A 13,171-nucleotide genomic window follows, 5' to 3' on the forward strand; every position below is an offset into this window, starting at 1 on the left:
CTACTTGGTTCTCCACTGTGGGTTGCGGAGGCGGCTGGGCTGGCTTGGTGCGGCATGTGACCCTGCAGTGGGGATTTCAGTTGAGGACTGGCCAACGTGCCTCTCTGGTGCCCCCAGTGTGGCGGATTAGCGCATCTGTGACCTAGTGGTCGGTGGCAGTCCTCCCGGAGTTTCTCGCCGGTGGCTGCGCCGTTGGTCGGAGTGGTGAAAGACAAGCCCGCTGCCTCGAGCCAGAAGCAGACCACCTAGGACCAGTATGCCACATCTGCGAGTGGCGGCTCCCCGCCTGGCCCTGTGCCGGACAATGCAGCCCTGCTGGCAGCCACAACAGATGCGAAAGACTCGCTGGAGGCCAAAATTGGGGCTGTGAGCTCTGAAGTTTCCTTTCTACGTCAGGACTTAAAGAAAGCGGTGGAGCGGGTCACCGAAGCTGAGACATGCGTGTCCACGGTTGAAGATAATGTCACTACCCTCCAGCAGCGCATCAATAAACTGACGGCCATCTCCCAGGAACTAGCCACCCGGGTGGAGGATACGGAAGGCCGCGCATGAAGCAGCAACTTACACTTCTTTGGTTTCCCGGAGGGGAGCGAGGGTAACTCCATAAATCGCTTTCTCACCTCGTGGCTTAAAGACCAGCTGCCTGCCGAGATGCTCTACACGTGCTTCATGGTCGAGAGGGCCTATCGGGCGCTCATGAGGTGGCCCCCACCCGGAGAGGTCCCTCGGCCTCTCATCACCAAGCTGCTAAATTATGCAGATAGAGACGCTGTGCGGTAGTATGCATGGTCACACAGGGACACACTCGCCTACGACTCTAAACCTATTATGATTTTTCCAGCCTATACTGGCCTTGTGCAGCAGCAGCAACAATACTTCACGGCAGCGAAGAAACGCCTACGGGACCTCAATATCTCCTGCATGCTGTTGTACCCAGCCAGACTCTGGGTGGTGTATAACTCCAAGACACATTTCTTCGACTCTCCCGAAGCGGTCTTTGCTTGAACTGACGAACGAGTGCATTTGAAACCTTGCTCCCCGCCACCGGCGGACTCAGATTCATCCAGAAGCTCACAATCTACTAGGCCGCGCAGGGCAAAATCCAAGCAACTACGCCGATCCGGATCCTCTTGTTGAACCCATAGCCCAGACCAAGCATCTTGACTTTCCTTTGCCTACGTAGCTTCTACATGTTTGCAGTGGATCTGGCACAGTTCTGACCTACTCCGTCTATCCAGTACAGAGAAGAGGTAGACATGCTTCACTATGGTTGAACTGATCAAAACACGAGTACCCCACTGTGAAAGGGTTTTGGGTTGTTGGGATCCATTGGAAGGAGGGTGCTTGGATCTACGTTTCGGGTCTTGGACTTTTCTGTACCGTGACAGATGCTCCTAGTTCTTGGGGGTATTGGTTGGGGGGGGAGGGGAAGGATGTTTTCAGATGTTGGAATGTTGTTGTTCCTATTTCTGTTAAGCACGCAGACATGTCCCACATTCCACTAGGCAAACTACTATATTTGGTCTCACCATTTTATCTATGGCCACCCAGTTATTAACCTCCCGTATGACTGAGCTAACTGTAGTCACATGGAACGTCCGAGGGATGCTCAATAAAGTAAAGCAAGGGGCTATCTTGAGACAGGCCAAACACTACAGAGTCGACATTACCCTACTGCGGGAGACTTACTTACTGGGTAATAGGGCACCATGCTTAGCTAGGTTTGGCTACCAGCAGGTGTATCATGCAGGGTTCACCAGGGGTTCCAGGGGTACAGCCATTCTGATCCATCACCCGGTTCCATACCTTCACACTAAACAATGGACAGACCCTGGAGGTCGATACGTCCTTGTGTCGGGCTCTCTCTATGGGGAACCACTTATTCTAGGCAGTATTTATGCAACACCCGCCCCATTGTGGCAGAGTAACTGTTTGCACCAGGTGACAGCTTTAAGGGTGTTCCATCAGTGGGACCTCATTGGCATCTCCACCATAGGTGACATCATGCGAGGCATGATGCTCAATCTTTTCGGCAATTATAGCACAAGTTTCAACTTAATAAAACTCAATTCTATAAATATCTTCAATTTCACCACGTTCTCACCCCGGCGACCAGACATTTGGACACTCTCCCGGCATTTCACCGACTTGAGGGCCGCCTACTCAAGGGGGATCTGGGCGCTCACAAAATACGGCAGGTTTATCAAACACTGACTATGCATGCCAACACAACCCTTCATAATACCCGTGGACATGGCAGGATAATATCCCGGAACTGACTGATGACGATTGGGCAGAGGCCATAGCAAGCCCTGGTGGCGCAGTGGTGTCCTCTAGATACCGGCCGATTCAGTTTAAATTTGTCCATAGGGTGTATTACATGCGCCTTTGTCTCTGGAAGATGGGTATCATTACCTCCCCACAGTGTCTACTCTGTGACTGGGAGGAGAGGTCATATTTTCATACGGTGTGGGGTTGCCCTTCCATACAGCGCTTTTGGCATAGGGTGCAGTCCTATCTTAAGGAAGTACTTTCATGAGACCTTCCACTGGACCCCCGATTGTTTCTTCTCCATAGTACAGAGGATATAGGTGGGAACAGGTACAAGCAAAACTTACTTTTCCTGGCACTCACGATTGCCACGCACGTTACAGCCCAACTTTGGTGGGGGGGCCTCCCCGCAGTCGATGGGAAAGTGCCGTGGGGTGCTTGATACATCCATGGGGGCAGGAATGGCAGTCTTTCAGACATGGGGTTGCCCACAAAAACATGGAAAAAATTGGTCTAGATGGGTTACAACCAGGGTAAAGATCTTCCTCCACTCCCCTTCAATCCCCTTAAGAGCCTGCATTACTGGGGGTTAATGGCCATCTCCTTAGCAAGTTTGTCCGTCTTTCTTATTTATTGTGTACAGTTATCAATGATCTATGCCTATATGGGGGATGGGGACAGTCTGCGTGATGTTCCGGTTGTTATGAATGTTTTGTTTACCAAATTGACTGTTCATCGACTGTTCTTTTTGCTTTTGTCACCCCGAGTGGGACGGGTATGCCAAGACGTGGATCCCGTGCTCTCCATGCCAATGGAGTCAAACTGATGAGGCTGAAAGCCCAAAACCGGTCCTAGGATGCTTGTTTCCAGTCCAGGGAGGACCTGCCTGGCAGTTAGGGCTGGATTGTTCCCATTGGGTGCAAGGTCAAGACTGATTTGCATATGTTTGGGTCCAAACTGGAATGGCATGGTGAGCAAAAAAACTATGGATTTAGGCCCAGATCTCTGTACTGGGGTGAATGTATGACATTGTTCTACATTCTGTCCATCAATTGTTCTTTTTGCAGTTGTCACCCCGAGTGGGACGGGAATGCCCAGCTGTGGGTCCCGTGCTCTCCATGCCACTGGTGTCAAGCTATCCTGGCTGATGAGGGCTGAAAGCCCGAAACCGGTCCTAAGATACTTGTTTCCAGTCCAGGGAGGACCTGGCCTGGCAGTTCGGGCTGAACTGTTCCCATTGGGTGCAGGGTCAAGACTGATTTACATATGGCTGGGTCCAAACTGGAATGGCATGGTGAGCAAAAAATCGATGGATTTAGTCCCAGATATCTGTACTGGGGTGAATGTATGACATTGTTCTGCATTCTGTCCATCAATTGTTCTTTTTGCATTTGTCACCCCGAGTGGGACGGGAATGCCCAGACGTGGGTCCTGTGCTCTCCATGCCACTGGAATTAAGCTATACTGGCTGATGAGGGCTGAAAGCCCCAAACCGGTCCTAGGATGCTTGTTTCCAGTCCAGGGAGCATCTGGCCTGGCAGTTCAGATGAGGCTGTTCCAATAGGGTGCAGGGTCAAGACTGATTTGCATATGGCGGGATCCAAACTGGAATGGCATGATGAGCAAAACAACGATGAATTTAGGCCCAGATCTCTGTACTGGGGTGAAATTATGACATTGTTCTGCATTCTGTCCATCAATTGTTCTTATGTCCGTGATGATCTGAGGGCAACTTTGGGTCAAGGCGGCTCTGCAGCCTTGATCCCACTCGACATAGCCATTCCTTTTGACACGTAAATCTCAAGATCCTTTTACAAAGACTTGCAATCTGGGTCTCTCAGGAAAAGCCCGGACTTGGATTAGCTCCTTCCTCACCAGTTGGGAACAAAAGATCTGTCTTCTCTCCTATCAGTTTGCATCTTTTCTTTCAACTGCTTGTTCCATAAGACTCATCACTTATTCCCACGTATTCTAATTTATATGTCATTGTCCTAGCACACGTTGTAGGAAACTCTGTCTCAAAGCTAGTTTCATACGCTGATGGCACTGAGCCAACAGTCACCATATCCGATAGCACTGATGAGGCTAAATTTGCCCTAAGAATTGCATGACTAAGATTGCAGAATCGCATGTAAAACTGACAATGTGTATATAATAAATGCTCTAGAATTGGTGCCATAGAATAGACGGGAGAGCACCTATGGTAGATGAAAGTAATGAAAGGAAACATAGCCTCTGCAAGAATGTGGGATACCGAAATGAGAACAGTAAATAACTCTTGTTTGATTGAAATGCTTAATTGAAGATGCAATAAAAATCTGTTTACAAAAAAAAAATGACAAAGATTGCAAAATGAACAAATGACAACGGTTTCAAAATTAACAGCTACAAGACGGTGGTTCTTCTGTTTGGGCTGCTGTCTCACTCATGGACATCAGACTGTTGGAGTCAAGGCTCGGAACAACCCCCCCCCCACCCCCACCCCCCAACCCGCTATGACAGTAAGAATTCTAGGAGGCTATTTACCACCAAGCTCTGTTGCAGCACCTGCTTCTCCATTCTCAAAAAACAACATAAAATATTCCAGTCTATTCCCCTTGAGTTGAAATAAACAGTAGTACAGGGCCAAATTATTTTTTGGGACGACTTCTGTAACGTTTGGGAGCCCCCAACATGTCTTGCAACAGCTCATGTTGTTGCAAAATTCTGCTGCTAGACTTATTTTGAACATTTCTAAATCTGCATCTGCCTCTTCTTCTCTAGTAAAATTAAACTTGATATGTGTGTGGAAGTGCATCTTCTTTAATATTGTGTGTTTCACCCACAAATGCATTTTTTACAGCCAACCTGCATATTTTCAAGATACACTACAGATCAATGTTCCTTTTCTGAACCCGTGAGCCGCAGCCCAGAATGTTCTTACAATTCCCAGGATCAAACGTGCCAGACTAGGAGGACCTTCCTTCTTATTTGTGTTGAATAAAATATGGGACTCTCTTCCAACTGAACGTAAAGCCATACCTCCTTACCTGATTTTCAGTAGACAGATAAAGACTTGCCCCCAGATGCATCAAGCATACATTTTGCGAATTCTAAATTGCGAAAAATACGAATCGCAATTTAGAATTCGCAAAATGGAATGCCTCATGAAAAGCGATTGAAAAAAGCGAATCGCAATCGGCCGCAATTGCCGATTGCGATTTTCACAAAATCGCATTTAAATCGCAGGATCAGCTGTTTCCCATGTATAAATTATGAACTCGCAATTACCGAAATCGCAAATTGCAATCTCGCTAATTGCGAGATCGCAAAAATGGGAAGTCGCATTTCGAGCACATTGATGACATCACAACCAGGAAGTAGGCAGTTCCCTCCCTCATTCAGATCACGGAGCCTGAAAGTGGAAGCAGCACTGGCCAGAGTTCCACAACAGACCACCTGCAGCACCACACCAGGACACAAAGACCTACTTAAAATGTGCCAGGAAGCAGCAGGGAGCCAGTGCACCAGGAAGGAAAAGGAAAATTACATTTTCAGAGCAGGAACTGGAGTACCTTATTGAGGGAGTCACTAAGGACCATGATCGCCTTTTTGGAAAGGAGTCCTGGAGGGTGCCTGAGGCAGACAAGAGGCGCATCTGGCTGCGCATCCGCGCAAAGGTAAACTCAGTGGAAGTGACCCAGCGCTCCATTAATGAGCTAAAAAAGAGGTGGTACGACCTCAGAGGGCGTGCCAAAGAACGCATCGCTGAGAGGCTGGGGGAGCGACTTTCCACCGGAGGAGGAGACCCCACTGTTGCACCCAACACTCCACTGGAAGACCTTGTGGAGGACACCCTAAATCCTGCAGCCTGCGTGGGGGTCACCCGGCTGGACTCCTCCCGACCCACCCAACAATCGCAAGGTAAGTGCCATGTGACTGCGACCCCGTCCCCTAACAATGCCCATGACTCCAGAGCTAACTATTTGATAACCCCCAGTAATGCAGGCCATGCAAACCTGAAATGCCCTATTGCATTGTGGTACTTGTAGTGTGACCACAATTCTCGGATACCCCCACACAGCCGGACCTGTCAAGTGAAAGTTATTCCTAAAGCCAGTCAGGGAATGCAAGCCTGCATGCATGTAGCAACATCCCATGTGCAAGATACATATCATTAACCATACACCCATTTACATCACAGTTGCGTCTGAACAAGCCAGCACCGATAGTGAGGCCCTACACATAGAGGAGAACCCAGAGGACACCTAGGGTGAGGGCCATCCTGCCCCACGACCCGGACCATCTCAGCCAGCAGCAGCAGTACCACCACCTCCCCATGTGGACAGGGACACCCCTGCAGCCACAGGTGCCCATCAACCACCCCAAGTGACACCCATGGCAGTGGTACAGGCCACACCACCAGCACCCAGGAGGCAGACACGGCGCACAGCCAATGTGCGATCACAGTCCAGCAGACTGAGGCAGCAGCGCAATGTCGCAACACGCACTGGCAGGGGGGTACCTGTCCGGGATCTTGGGCTGGCCATCGAAAGCCGGATGCTTGCAGTACACCAGAAGCAGGCACGGCACTTGGCAGCCATCCATCTGCAGCTGAATAAGACCGCGAGAAATGTGGGCCAGCTCACAGAAAGCATGCAGGACATGACCGCAGCTGTCCATGAGAACAGCCAGATCCTGATGTCCCAGCAGGATATCACCCGCCGCCGCCACCGCCAGCTGCTGACCCGCCTGTCATCCTACACCAGATCCAACCACATAATAGGGAATGCCACCACCCAAATTTCGCGACGCTCCCTAGCAATGCAGATGCAGATGGTCCAATGCTGCCAGGACGTCGCCAGGGCCCTTGAACAGGTGACAACTGCTGTGCAGAGTCTGCAGGCACCTGGCCATGGCCAAGCAGGTGGGGGGGATGATGCCAGCGAGGGCACTTCCAGTCACAGCAGCCTGTCCTTTTCGCTGGTAACGGAACGCCGCCGCAGCACCACTGCTGCATCACGGGCCAATAGTGTCGTGGAGGACGTTGAGAGGCGACTAGGTGCGTCTGACCGGAGGCGCCAGTGACACTTTGTACACTACCAGCAGGGCCATGCTGATTACACAAGCACGCCCTCTAACCCATCATGGAGCTGTATGAGGGAATACAGTTTGCATGTAACATGTAAAATAATTGTAGTACCCATTATTGTGAGAAAACAATAAGAATTTATGGTCACAAGTTAATCCGACTCATGTCATTATTACATTTGTCATGCATGAGTGCAGTGTTGTGTGAGGGGAATGTGTGCACTAGAAACAGTTCATTGTGATTTGGTTGCGGCGTCTGTGTCCTTCAGCAGGATTTCCCCGCGTGCATGATGCACATTTGCAGGTGGGCGGTTGTCCTCTTCCGACTCACTGCCAGAGATATCCACAGGTATTCTCCGCTTGGTAGCAATGTTGTGGAGTATTGCACACACGGCCACGATGCGGCAGCAGACCTCAGGCTGGTATTTGATGGCCCCACCTGTCTTGTGTAGAATGCGGAAACGGCTCTTTAAAAGCCCAAATGTCCGCTGAATGTCTGACATAATATCGACAGACAGACAGAATATCTACATACAAAAATATCGGCACAAAAATATCGAAATCAAAAATATCGTAGTACAAAAATATCGAAATTAAAAATATCGTTTTTTTAAATGTATTAATAATAATGTAAAAATAATTTTAAAATACATATAATTTAACAAATATTAAATAAAAACATTAAAACATAATTAAAAAATTAAAAGTAATACATATACATTTAAAATAAATTAAAAACTTAATAATTTAATGTAATTTTATTTTTTTTAATTTCATTTAATTGATTTAAAATAAATTTAAATTTATTTTATTTTTACCCTGTACGCCTGTACCCCAAAAACCCAAAACTGACCCTGAACCCTAAAAATACCCCTGTACCCCAAAAACCCAAAACTGACCCTGAACCCTAAAAATACCCCTTTACCCAAAAACTGAAAACTGACCCTGAACCCTAAAAATACCCCTTTACCCAAGAACTGAAAACTGACCCTGAACCCTAAAAATACCCTTTTACCCAAGAACTGAAAACTGACCCTGAACCCTAAAAATACCCCTTTACCCAAAAACTGAAAACTGACCCTGAACCCTAAAAATACCCCTTTACCCAAAAACTGAAAACTGACCCTGAACCCAAAAAATACCCCTTTACCCAAGAACTGAAAACTGACCCTGAACCCTAAAAATACCCCTGTACCCCAAAAACCCAAAACTGACCCTGAACCCTAAAAATACCCCTTTACCCAAAAACTGAAAACTGACCCTGAACCCTAAAAATACCCCTTTACCCAAGAACTGAAAACTGACCCTGAACCCTAAAAATACCCTTTTACCCAAGAACTGAAAACTGACCCTGAACCCTAAAAATACCCCTTTACCCAAAAACTGAAAACTGACCCTGAACCCTAAAAATACCCCTTTACCCAAAAACTGAAAACTGACCCTGAACCCAAAAAATACCCCTTTACCCAAGAACTGAAAACTGACCCTGAACCCTAAAAATACTCCTTTACCCAAAATTAATTAACATTATTTAATTACCAATTAATTATTAATTAACAATAACAATAAAGTAAATATATTAGCACATTAGCTATAATTAATTTAATTTACTAATTAATATTAATTTTTCCAAAATAATTAACAATAAAAAAAATTATATATATTAAAAAATTACTCTAATTAATGTAATTAACTAATTAATATTAATTAATTACCAATTAATTATTAATTAAAAATATGTACAAAATTATAATAATTAATTAACTAATTAATATTAATTAATTACCAATTAATTATTATTTAAAAATATTTACAAACATATATTAATTAATTAACTAATTAATATTAATTATTTACCAATTAATTATTAATTAAAAATATTTACAAACATATATTAATTAATTAATTATTATTAAATTACTTCCCACCCTATTCCCCTATAAACCCACAACCCGCTCTAATACTAAAACGCAAAATGTTAACAAAATTACTAATTTTCAAACATACATTTCTAAACATATTTAGCAAACATATAAACAACAAAATAAAATACATAACACTAAACAACAAAATTTCGATATTACTGACATACATACCTTAATCTCGATATTCTGTCTGTCGATATTATGGCACATCGATATACTATACCATCGATATTAAAACATCGATATTATTGTATATCGATATTTTAATTTCGATATTTTGTCTGCCTACCATGTCCGCTCAATACAATTTCTAGTGCGAATGTGTGCAGCATTGTAACGCCGTTGCTGTGGTGTGGCAGGGTTGAGGTATGGGGTGAGGAGGTACTCACGGAGGCCGTATGCGCTGTCACCTGAATGAAAGGAGCAGAGGGTGAGTGCCTGTCATGCGCAGCTACATGGTCTCGATGTACTGTTTGTTGGCATGTGTACTTAGCTAGAAGGTGTCATTCGCCATAGTCTCCCCTGGCCAGTCGTGTCTGCATGCCGCTGTGCCGGAATATGAAGGAGTTATGCGTGCTCCCTGGGTATTGTGCCACTATGTCGGTGATGATTGTCTTAGCGTCGCACACCATCTGGATGTTCAGTGAGTGGTAGGACTTGCGGTTCGGGTACATGTATTCAGTCTCTGCGGGTGGGCAGATGTGTATGTGGGTACAGTCAATGCATCCAATTACATGGGGGAATTGTGCTATGTTGTAAAATTGTAGCTTGGTTTGATTCAAGTCCTGTTGGGTGGTTGGAAATTTGATGTAATGGTGTAGCCGGGTCAGCATGGCCTCCAGGAAACTCCTTAGGTAGCGGGACATGGTGCCCTGGGAGATCCCCCCTGCAACGGCAACTATCCCCTGGAATCTTCCGGAGGCCAGGAGGTGCAGGCTGCACAAGACCTGGACATGGGTGGGCACGGCATTGGTCCTCCTCGTTGGGTGCTGCATCAGGGGGTCAAGGTCCCGGATGAGCTTTGTAATCATTGCCCCATTCAGCCGGTACTTTGAGTAGATTTCTTCCTCAGTTTGGCCCAGTAGTGTGATCCGCTGATGGAAAATTCGCTCCTGGATCCTGCATCTGTTCCTTGCTGCAGCCTGGAGCCTTCGCCGCCTAACCACCATGTAGAGTCCTGGCATTGTGAATGTCCTCATGCTCCTACTGTGTCTCCTTAAGTGTGTTTGATCAGCCCCGCACCTGTGGCTAGTTAGGAATTTGTTTTGAATTTTTTTGTTTAACTTCATGGTTACAACCTGGTTTGGCTTCTCCTTAATTTGCGCCTCGCAATTAGCGATTTTTGTGTTTTTCGCAATTTGCGATTTTTCATGCATTGGGTTTGCGAATATTTTGCGAATTCGCACGGAAATTTGCAGATTCCATGGGAACTCGCAATTTCCGATTCGCAAAGGGGGTTCCACCTAGATTCTGCAAATTTCTTTGCGAAGTCGCAAAATATGTTTTGCGAATTCGCAATTTGGTCTGGTTTGATTTCATGAATTGCGATGAATGGAATTGCGATCGCAATAGCTAATTCGCAGCTATTGCGATCGCAATTTGGGTTGATGAATCTATGTGCAGGTCATTTACTCTTTAAGCTTTCAGCAGTGCAGATGTGCACTCATTCATTCAGTCCTACATCTGAAACTGAATTTCCCTCAACAATGGGGGGCACAAATTAGCTCTCACTCTCCTTCGCTTCACTTCAACCATGCACACAGCTAAACATTCCCAAAACACTCCCCCGCATATACCAAAGTGCATTCGAACACTCTTCCAATCTGACACAAATATGCCTTATACGCTTAACCTCCTATTTCTCACTCATTTTCATTCCACTACACACTTAGGCGCAGAGTCATATAACATTTTACGAGCGTCACTATGAACAACATACATCACAATGAAACACCTCCCATCTAGGCACTCTATGAACCAACACCCTGACAACCAAGCACATTGAATGGAGTAGCATGGTCTCCCACTGCATAACACTACTTACCTTCTTAGAGGTATCAAGAACTACATACATTGAAACACAATAAAAGGCAAATTGAAAGTACACACACATTTGCTAATTTTTGTGTGCAATATTAGTGTATAGGAGATAGTAGACCATAAGGTGAAGACACTTTAAAAGTCTCCCAATGGGTTATGTATATCTCACAGAAAGACAGAACAATAAGGGCATCACTTATTGTGCATGCATCATGGTTCATTGACTTCAGTTGACTTCCTGAGTTGACATATATTTTTATCATGCGTCTCTGCCAAGTACAGCAAATGATGCATACCTTTATTGTAGATGAGGAACAATGGTGTTAGCTCAAGATATAGAAACTCCCTGTTAACCAAACTTAGGAGCTGCTTTTCAAAAAAGACACCCTGAAGGAAGGAAGAAATTCACATTGAATGTAGCACGTTGTGCCGGAAATCTTGGTAACTAGTTATTAAGACACTTCTAAAGTATTTGTCTAATTCTACCTATTGTCTAACCATAACAAGACTCACTACATGATACGCACTCATATATTATTATTGGAATTGTAATGATATTGTACTTCACTAAGAAAAAAACGTAGAAATTCACTAAAAAAACAAAAGTTAAAATGACTTTAAAGTTAGGTGAAGATCTCAGTGACAACATAACATTTTAAGCTAAAAAACACTGAAATTCACCAGCTATAGTTATCTATAGAAGCTATAACTCATGCCCTAAAGTAACTATAATTAGCACCCTCACCATGCACTGCTAATTACTCCACATATTACATCACTCATGACATGATCTTTGACATCTCTGATGACATGACTGCGACATCTGAAATGACATTTATGATGACAACACTGTGGATGGCAGGGTCACGATTTATAGTTATTTAGGGCACGAGGTATAGTTACAAGGAATAACTATAACTGGTGAATTTCAGTGTTTTTTAAGTCTACAATGTTAAGTTGTCACTAAAGTTTTCCCCTTAACTATAATGTTACTTTAATGGGTTTTTTTTAATTAGAAGAATTTACGTCATCTCATTAATTCATTGCAATGGCATAGTGAAATGATTATGACCGGTAGCACATTTAATCTGCTCCAGGTCTTCAAATTTTGCACACCAACATTCTGACAGTTCAAAATTAATATGAAAATATAATCTCAAATAAACCTCATTAACCACTGTACATCTATACAAAATGTTCCCAAAGCTTCAAGAACTTTCTATATGAACCTGTACTCATAGCATAAGATCTCTCTAATTCGTTTATCCTAAGCATTTTTTACCTCCACTGGTCAACTGTGGGTATTAACTCTGTTTTGCAGTTATGTTGAAATATAGACCTAGCTATCAACGTGACTATAAATAATTTTTGCTTGTGACAAGTGTTACACCTAGCATCTGATACATAGCTCAATAATATTAATTGTGGACTGTCCAGAAACTCAATGTTAACTGTAGTCTGGCAACAGTTCCATATGGAGGCCTACCTTACTTCCATTGAGCTTCTAAAACATTTCACATGTATTTGGGGATCAATTTCTTTCAAGACTATGGGCACCCTATACAACAACCATTTGTTATAAAATTGCATTCCATGAATACCTGCTCCTTTCAAGATGGAGAAATTATTGTGATTTATCTTTTTCCAAAGCTCCTCCATAATATGCAATTTCTCCCAAGATAGCATCTCTCATTATATTGTGATAGTCTACCTTTCCAATATATTACCGATCTGCATGTACTCGTGTCTATCAAATCTTTCACTAGATCTGATCATGCTATTTTTGGGATCTAAGCCCTCTAGGAAATATGTAATTTGGACAAAGGACCACAGGATGGAAATTTTCTAAAGGCTGATACCTGGCT

The sequence above is a fragment of the Lissotriton helveticus genome, chromosome 6 (genome assembly GCF_964261635.1).
Source record: "Lissotriton helveticus chromosome 6, aLisHel1.1, whole genome shotgun sequence".
In the NCBI taxonomy this organism is placed as follows: domain Eukaryota; kingdom Metazoa; phylum Chordata; class Amphibia; order Caudata; family Salamandridae; genus Lissotriton; species Lissotriton helveticus.